Raw genomic sequence first — 9,918 nt, 5'->3', positions numbered from 1 at the left:
TAAGCTTCTTCTTCAGAAGATGCCTCTTGAGTACTGTTGGATGCAGCTTGCATTCCATTCAGACTCTGAGAAATCATATTGACTTGCTGAGTCAATATTTTGTTCTGAGCCAATATGACATTTAGAGTATCAATTTCAAGAACTCCCTTCTTCTGAGGCGTCCCATTACTCACAGAATTCCTCTCAGAAGTGTACATGAACTGGTTATTAGCAACCATGTCAATGAGTTCTTGAGCTTCTGCAAGCGTTTTCTTTAGGTGAATGGATCCACCTGCAGAAGTATCCAACGACATCTTAGCTAATTTAGACAGACCATCATAGAATATATCCAGGAAGGTCCATTCTAAAAGCATGTCAGAAGGACACTTTTTGGTCAGTTCCTTATATCTCTCCCAAGCTTCATAGAGGGATTCACCTTCCTTCTGTTTGAAGGTTTGGACATCCACTCTAAGCTTACTAAGCTTTTGAGGAGGAAAGAACTTGTCTAAGAAAGCCTTGACCAGCTTATCCCAAGAGTTCAGGCTATCCTTAGGTTGAGAGTCCAACCATATTCTAGCTCTGTCTCTTACAGCAAACGGGAAAAACATAAGCCTGTAGACCTCGGGATCAACCCCATTGGTCTTAACAGTATCACAGATCTGTAAGAATTCAGTTAAGAACTGAAAAGGATCTTCAGATGGAAGTCCATTAAACTTGCAGTTCTGTTGCATCAGAGAAACTAATTGAGGTTTAAGCTCAAAATTGTTTGCTCCAATGGCAGGGATTGAGATGCTTCTTCCATGTAAATTGGAATTAGGTGCAGTGAAGTCACCAAGTATCCTCCTTGCATTATTATTATTTTCTGCTGCCATCTCTTCTTCCTTTTCGAAAATTTCTATAAGGTTGTCTCTGGATTGTTGTATTTTAGCTTCTCTTAGTTTCCTCTTTAGAGTCCTTTCAGGTTCGGGATCAGCTTCAACAAGAATGTTCTTGTCCTTGCTCCTGCTCATATGAAAAAGAAGGGAACAGAAAATAATAACAGGGATCCTTTTTACCACAGTATAGAGGTTCCCTTGTGTGAGTAGAAGAAAAGAAGAAAAAGAATGAAGAAGAGAAGAATTCAAACTCAGAGGAGAAGAAGGGGTTCGAATTTTTTTGGGTGAGGAGAAGTGTTAGTAGATGAATAAATAAATAGAAGGAGATGAGAGATAAGGAAGGAATTCGAAAATTAAAAATAAAATTATTTTAAAATTAAATTTAAAATTCGAACATTAACAATTAAAATTAAATTAAAATTAAAACAATTAGTTAATTAAAATGAAATTTTGAAAAAGAGGGAAGAAATTTTCGAAAATTAGAGAGAGAGTTTGTTAGGTAGTTTTGAAAAAGATATGATTGAAACAAAAAGATATGATTGAAAAAGATTTGAAATTTATTTTTGAAAAAGATATGATTGAAATTGAAAAAGATATGATTGAAACAAAAAGATAAGAAAGATTAAATTTTGAAAAGATAGGAAGTTAGAAAAGATTTTGAAATTAATTTTGAAAAAGATATGATTGAAACTTAATTTGAAAAAGATTTGAAAAACGAATTTAAAAAGATTTGATTTTGAAAATTAAATTTGATTACTTGACTAACAAGAAACTAAAAAGATATGATTTAAAATTTAAAGATTGAACTTTTCTTACTAGGCAAGTAACAAACTTAAAAACTTTTTGAATCAATCACATTAATGTTTAGTATTAATTTCGAAAATATGAAATAAAAATAAGAAAAATATTTTGAAAATAATTTTTGAAATTTTCGAGAATCATAAAAGAAAAATGAAAAAGATTTGATTTTTGAAAAAGATTTGAAAAAGATAGAATTTTTAGATTGAAAATTTGATTTAACTCATAAAAACAACTAGATTTTAAAAATTTTTGAAAAAGTCAACTCAAATTTTCGAATTTGATGAGAAAAAAAAAGGGAAAGATATTTTTTTGATTTTTGAATTTTTTTATGATGTGAGAGAAAAACATAAAATTGACACAAAACATAAAAATTATGAATCAAAACAACTAATGAATACAAGAACACTATGAATGTTAAGATGAACACCAAGAACACTTTGAAGATCAAGATGAACATCAAGACTTATTTTTGAAAATTTTCATGAAAAGAAAAACATGCAAGACACCAAACTTAAGGATTTTTATTCTTTAGACATTAATAATTCAAGAATGCATATGAAAAACAAGAAAAGAAACAAAACAAGAAAATATGAAGATCAAACAAGAAGACTGGCCAAGAACAACTTGAAGATCATGAAGAATGCAATGTATGAAATTTTCGAAAATAATTTTTTAGAAAATTAAAAAGATGCAATTGACACCAAACTTAAAACTTGACTCTAGACTCAAACAAGAAACATAAAAAACTTGATGTGCGAAATCGTGATCATTCCTTCCCCAGCAATGGCGCCATAAACTTGGTGCGCAGAAATCGTGACGGTTCATTCCTTAGTAACGGCGCTAAAAACTTAGTACGCACGTTCATAATCTTAGTTCTTTGTCACAACTTCGCACAACTAACCAGCAAGTGCACTGGGTCGTTGGTGCACGAAATTGTGATCTCAGGCAACGGCGCCAAAAACTCTGTACGCACGTCTTAATAAATCGTTTTTCATTCACAACTTTGATACAACTAACCAGCAAGTGCACTGAGTCGTCCAAGTAATAAACCTTACGTGAGTAAGGGTCGATCCCACGGAGATTGTCGGCTTGAAGCAAGCTATGGTCACCTTGTAAATCTCAGTCAGGCGGATATTAAATGGTTATGGAGTTTTCGAAAATAATAGTAAATAAACAGAAAATAAAGATAGAAATACTTATGTATATCATTGGTGAGAATTTCAGATAAGCGTATAGAGATGCTTTCGTTCCTCTGACTCTCTGCTTTCCCGCTGTCTTCATCCAATCAGTCCTACTCCTTTCCATGGCTGGCTTTATGTAAGGACATCACCATTGTCAATGGCTACTTTTCATCCTCTCTGTGAAAATGGTCCGATGCGCTGTCACTGCATGGCTAATCATCTGGAGGCATCACCGTGGTCAATGGCTGGATCCCATCCTCTTGTCAAAATGGTCCAAATGCTCTGTCACAGCACGGCTAATCATCTGAGGTTCTCGATCATACTGGAATAGGATTCACCCTCCTTTTGCGTCTGTCACTACGCCCAGCACTCGCGAGTTTGAAGTTCGTCACAGCCATTCAATCCCAGAGTCCTACTCGGAATACCACAGACAAGGTTTAGACTTTTCGGACTCTCATGAATGCTGCCATCAATCTAGCTTATACCACAAAGATTCTGATTAAGAGATCCAAGAGATGCTCATTCAATCTAAGGTGGAACGGAAGTGGTTGTCAGGCACACGTTCGTGGGGGAATGATGATGATTGTCACATTCATCACATTCATATTGAAGTGCGAATGAATATCTTAGAAGCGGAATAAGTTGAATTGAATAGAAAAACAGTAGTACTTTGCATTAATTCATGAGGAACAGCAGAGCTCCACACCTTAATCTATGGAGTGTAGAAACTCTACCGTTGAAAAATACATAAGTGAACACAGGGTAAGCATGGCCGAGTGGCCAGCCTCCCATGGAGGTCTAGAGATCTAAAAATGATCAAAAGATGTCTAATACAATAGTAAAAAGTCCTATTTATACTAAACTAGCTACTAGGGTTTACAAAAGTAAGTAATTGATGCATAAATCCACTTCCGGGGCCCACTTGGTGTGTGCTTGGGCTGAGCTTTAGCTTTCCACGTGCAGAGGCTTCTTTTGGAGTTGAACGCCAAGTTGTAACGTGTTTTTGGCGTTCAACTCTGGTTCGTGACGTGTTTCTGGCGTTTAACTCCAGACTGCAGCGTAGAACTGGCGTTTAACGCCTTTTTGCGTCATCTAAACTTGACCAAAGTATACACTATTATATATTTCTGGAAAGCTCTGGATGTCTACTTTCTAACGCAATTAGAAGCGCGCCATTTTGAAGTCTGTAGCTCCAAAAAATCCACTTTGAGTGCAGGGAGGTCAGAATCCAACAGCATCAGCAGTCCTTCTTCAACCTCTGAATCTGATTTTTGCTCAAGTGCCTCAATTTCAGCCAGAAAATACCTGAAATTATAAAAAAACACACAGACTCATAGTAAAGTCTAAAAATGTGAATTTAACATAAAAACTAATAAAAACATCCCTAAAAGTAACTAGATCCTACTAAAAACATACTAAAAATAATGCCAAAAAGCGTATAAATTATCTGCTCATCACAACACCAAACTTAAATTGTTGCTTGTTCCCAAGCAACTGAATATCAAATAGGATAAAAAGAAGAGAATATACTATAAATTCCAAACTATCAATGAAACATAGCTCCGATCAGATGAGCGGGACTTGTAGCTTTTTGCCTCTTGAATAGTTTTGGCATCTCACTTTATCCATTGAAGTTCAGAATGATTGGCATCTATAGGAACTCAGAGTTCAGATAGTGTTATTGATTCTCCTAGTTCAGTATGTTGATTCTTGAACACAACTACTTTATGAGTCTTGGCCGTGGCCCTAAGCACTTTGTTTTCCAGTATTACCACCGGATACATAAATGCCACAGACACATAATTGGGTGAACCTTTTCAGATTGTGACTCAGCTTTGCTAAAGTCCCCAATTAGAGGTGTCCAGGGTTCTTAAGCACACTCTTTTTTTTTTTGCTTTGGACCTTGACTTTAAGCGCTCAGTCTCAAGTTTTCACTTGACACCTTCACGCCACAAGCACATGGTTAGGGACAGCTTGGTTTAGCCGCTTAGGCCAGGATTTTATTCCTTTAGGCCCTCCTATCCACTGATGCTCAAAGCCTTGGGATCCTTTTTGTTTACCCTTGCCTCTTGGTTTTAAGGGTTATTGGATTTTTGCTCTTGCCTTTTGGTTTTAAGAGCTTTTGGCTTTTTCTGCTTGCTTTTTCTTTTTCTATATTTTTTTCGCTATTTTTCTTTTTTTTTTTCTATTTTTTTCTGCAAGCTTTTTTATTCACTGCTTTTTCTTGCTTCAAGAATCATTTTTATGATTTTTCAAATTATCAAATAACATGTCTCCTTGTCATCATTCTTTCAAGAGCCAACATATTTAACATTCTTAAACAGCAACTTCAAAAGACATATGCACTGTTCAAGCATTCATTCAGAAAACAAGAAGCATTGTCACCACATCAACATAATTTAACTAAGTTCAAGGATAAATTCGAAACTCATGTACTTCTTGTTCTTTTGAATTAAAATATTTTTCATTTAAGAGAGGTGATGGATTCATAGGACATTCATAACTTTAGGACAAAGTTACTAACTACTAATGATCATGTAATAAGACACAAACATAGATAAGTACTTAACATAGAGAAAACAAAAAACAGAGAATTTAAGAACAAGGAATGAGTCCACCTTAGTGATGGTGGCATTTCCTTCTTGAGGAACCAATGATGTCCTTGAGCTCTTCTATGTCTCTTCCTTGTCTTTGTTGCTCCTCCCTCATTACTTTTTGATCTTCTCTAATTTTATGAAGGATGATGGAGTGCTCTTGATGTTCCACCCTTAGTTGTCCCATGTTGGAACTTAATTCTCCTAGGGAGGTGTTGATTTGCTCCCAATAGTTTTGTGGAGGAAGATGCATTTGAGGCATCTCCGGGATCTCATAGTGATGAGCTTCATGCGTTTCTTGAGATCCATGAATGGGCTCTCTTGCTTGCTCCATCCTTTTCTTAGTGATGGGCTTCTCTTCCTCAATGGGAATGTCTCCTTCTATGAAAGCTCCAGCTGAGTAACATAGATGGCAAATAAGATGAGGGAAAGCTAGCCTTGCCATGGGGGAGGACTTTTCGGCTATTTTGTAGAGTTCAAGGGAGATGACTTCATGAACTTCTACTTCCTCTCCAATCATGATGCTATGAATCATGATGGCCCGATCCACAGTAACTTCGGATCGGTTGCTAGTGGGGATGATGGAGCGTTGTATGAACTCTAAACATCCTCTAGCTACAGGCTTGAGGTCCAGTCTTCTTAGTTGAACCGGCTTGCCTTTGGAGTCAATCTTCCATTGAGCTCCTTCCATACATATGTCCATGAGGACTTGGTCCAACCTTTGATTAAAGTTGACCCTTCTAGTGTAGGGGCGTGCATCTCCTTGCATCATGGGCAAGTTAAACGCCAACCTCACATTTTCCGGACTAAAATCTAAGTATTTCCCCCGAACCATGGTGATATAATTCTTTGGGTTCGGGTTCTTACTTTGATCATGGTTCCTAGTGATGCATGCATTGGCATAGAACTCTTGAACCATTAGGATGCCGACTTGTTGGATGGGGTTTGTTAAAACTTCCCAACCTCTTCTTTGGATTTCATGTCGGATCTCTGGATACTCATTTCTCTTGAGCTTGAAAGGGACCTCGGGGATCACCTTCTTCTTGGCTACAACATCATAGAAGTGGTCTTGATGAGCTTTGGAGATGAATCTTTCCATCTCCCATGACTCGGAGGTGGAAGCTTTTGTCTTTCCTTTTCCTTTTCTAGAGGATTCTCCGGTCTTAGGTGCCATCAATGGTAATGGAAAAAAAAAAGCTATGCTTTTACCACACCAAACTTAGAATATTGCTCGCCCTCGAGCAAAAGAAGAAAGAATAGTAGAAGAAGAAGAAGAAAATATGGAGGGGAGGAGGGAGAGGTGTATTCGGCCAAGAAGGGGAAGAGAGGGTTGTGTTGTGTGAAAATGAGGAAGAATAGAGGGCTATATATAGGGAAGGGAGGAGGGGTAAGGTTCGGCCATAAGGGTGGGTTTTGGGTGGGAAATTGATTTTGAATTTTGAAGGTAGGTGGGGTTTATGAGGTAGGTTTATGGGGAAGAGTGGATGGATGTGAGTGGTGAAGTGGTGATAGGGAAGAGAGATTAAGGTGATTGGTGAAGGGTTTTGGGGAAGAGTGTTTATTGGGAAGAGATGATGAACATTGAGAAGAGGGAAGAGAGTGAGTGGTGGTAGGTAGGGATCCTGTGGGGTCTACAGATGCTGAGATGATCCTGTGGGATCCACAGATCTTGAGGTGCCAAGGAATTGCATCCCTGCACCCATTAGGCATGTAAAATGCCTTTGCATGCAATTCTGGCGTTTAAACGCCGAATTGATGCTTGTTCTAGGCGTTCAGCACCCAGATGCAGCATATTTCTGGCGTTGAACGCCAGCTAGATGCTTGTTTCTGGCGTTCAGCGCCAGCTCTTCTTCACTGTGCCTTTCTGGCGTCTGGACGCCAGGATGCTGCTTGTTTCTGGCGTTCAACGCCAGATCCATGCTCTGTTCTGGCATTGAACGCCAGCCAGATGCTCCTTACTGGCGTTTAAACGCCAGTAAGATCCTCCTCCAGGGTGTGATTTTTCTTCTGCTGTTTTTGATTCCGTTTTCAATTTTTATATTTATTTTGTGACTCCACATGATCATGAACCTATAAAGACATATAACTAATAAAAATATAATTAAATAAAAATTGGGTTGCCTCCCAACAAGCGTTTTTTTTAATGTCAATAGCTTGACAGTGGGCTCTCATGGAGCCTCACAGATGTTCAGAGCATTGTTGAGACTCTCCAACACCAAACTTAGAGTTTGGATATGGGAGTTCAACACCAAAATTAGAGTTTGGTTGTGGCCTCCCAACACCAAACTTAGAGTTTGACTGTGGGGGCTCTGTATGACTCTGTTTTGAGAGAAGCTTACTGTGCCTCTTTTCCATGTTTACAGAAGGATAACCTTGAGTTGTAAACACAAGGCAGTCCTCATTCAATTGAAGGACTTGTTCACCTCTGTTAACATCAATCACAACTCTTGCTGTGGCTAGGAAGGGTCTTCCAAGGATGATGGATTCATCCTCATCCTTCCCAGTATCTAGGATTATGAAATCAGCAGGGATGTAAAGGCCTTCAACCTTTACTAACATGTCCTCTACTTGTCCATAAGCCTATTTTCTGGAATTGTCTGCCATCTCTAATGAGATTTTAGCAGCTTGTACCTCAAAGATTCCCAGTTTCTCCATTACAGAGAGTGGCATGAGGTTTATTCCTGACCCCAGGTCACATAGAGCCTTCTCAAAGGTCATGGTGCCTATGGTACAAGGTATCAGGAACTTTCCAGGATACTGTTTCTTCTGAAGCAATCTCAGTTGATCCAATGCATCCAGTTCATTGGTGAACAGGAGGGGTTCATCTCTCCAAGTCTCATTACCAAATAAATTGGCATTCAGCTTCATGATTGCACCAAAGAACTTGGTAACTTGCTCTTCAGTAACATCCTCATTCTCTTCAGAAGAGGAATACTCATCAGAGCTCATGAAGGGCATAAGGAGGTTCAATGGAATCTCTATGGTCTCTAGATGAGTCTCAGATTCCTTTGGTTCCTCAAAGGGAAACTCCTTATTGATCACTGGACATCCCAGGATGTCTTCCTCTTTGGGATTCATGTCCTCCCCTTCCTCTTTGGATTCGGCCATGATGGTTATATCAATAGCCTTGCACTCTCCTTTTGGATTTTCTTCTGTATTGCTTAGGAGAGTACTAGGAGGGATTTCAGTGATCCTTTTACTCAGCTGGCCCACTTGTACTTCTAAATTTCTAATTGAGGACCTTGTTTTATTCATGAAACTTACAGTGGCCTTAGATAGATCAGAGACTAAGTTTGCTAAATTAGAGGTATTTTGTTCAGAGTTCTCTGTCTGTTGCTGAGTGGATGATGGAAAAGGTTTACTATTGTTAAACCTATTTCTTCCACCATTATTAAAGCCTTGTTGAGGCTTTTATTGATCCTTCCATGAGAGATTTGGGTGATTTCTCCATGAGGGATTATAGGTGTTTCCATATGGTTCACCCATGTAATTCACCTCTGCTATTGCAGGGTTCTCAGGATCATAAGCTTCTTCTTCAGAAGATGCCTCTTGAGTACTGTTGGATGCAGCTAGCATTCCATTCAGACTCTGAGAAATCATATTGACTTGCTGAGTCAATATTTTATTCTGAGCCAATATGGTATTCAGAGTATCAATTTCAAGAACTCCTTTCTTCTGAGGTGTCCCATTACTCACAGGATTCCTCTCAGAAGTGTACTGGTTATTAGCAACCATGTCAATGAGTTCTTGAGCTTCTGCAGGCGTTTTCTTTAGGTGAATGGATCCACCTGCAGAGGTATCCAATGACATCTTAGTTAATTCAGACAGACCATCATAGAATATATCCAGGATGGTCCATTCTGAAAGCATGTCAGAAGGACACTTTTTGGTCAGTTCCTTGTATCTCTCCCAAGCTTCATAGAGGGATTCACCTTCTTTCTGTCTGAAAGTTTGAACATCCACTCTAAGCTTACTCAGCTTTTGAGGAGGAAAGAACTTGGCTAAGAAAGCCTTGACCAGCTTATCCCAAGAGTTCAGGCTATCCTTAGGTTGAGAGTCCAACCATATTCTAGCTCTGTCTCTCACAGCAAAAGAGAAAAGCATGAGCCTGTAGACTTCAGGATCTACTCCATTAGTCTTAACAGTATCACAGATCTGCAAAAATTCAGTTAAGAACTGAAAAGAATCTTCAGATGGAAGTCCATGAAACTTGCAGTTTTGCTGCATCAGAGAAACTAATTGAGGTTTCAGCTCAAAATTGTTTGCTCCAATGGCAGGAATTGAGATGCTTCTTCCATGTAAATTGGAATTAGGTGCAGTGAAGTCACCAAGCATTCTCCTTGCATTATTATTATTTTTGGCTGCCATCTCCTCTTCTTGTTCGAAAATTTCTGAAAGGTGCTTGCTTGATTGTTGTAATTTAGCTTCTCTTAGTTTCCTCTTCAGAGTCCTTTCAGGTTCTGGATCTGCTTCAACAAGAATATTCTT

The 9,918-nt window shown here is 38.6% G+C and overlaps 2 non-coding genes across 2 annotated transcripts; both read left to right on the top strand.

Annotated features, from left to right (window-relative positions):
• The first annotated feature begins 347 nt into the window (after window positions 1-347).
• Window positions 348-455, top strand: LOC112753633 (small nucleolar RNA R71). Its single transcript, XR_003178009.1, has one exon. It is a non-coding gene; the product is annotated as a small nucleolar RNA R71 (small nucleolar RNA).
• An 8,839-nt stretch (window positions 456-9,294) lies between these two features.
• LOC112752579 (small nucleolar RNA R71) lies at window positions 9,295-9,402 on the top strand. Its single transcript, XR_003177010.1, has one exon. It is a non-coding gene; the product is annotated as a small nucleolar RNA R71 (small nucleolar RNA).
• Window positions 9,403-9,918: the final 516 nt, after the last annotated feature.

This window comes from Arachis hypogaea, chromosome 15 (genome assembly GCF_003086295.3).
Source record: "Arachis hypogaea cultivar Tifrunner chromosome 15, arahy.Tifrunner.gnm2.J5K5, whole genome shotgun sequence".
Lineage (NCBI taxonomy): Eukaryota > Viridiplantae > Streptophyta > Magnoliopsida > Fabales > Fabaceae > Arachis > Arachis hypogaea.
This window is presented reverse-complemented; position numbering and strand designations above follow the sequence as displayed.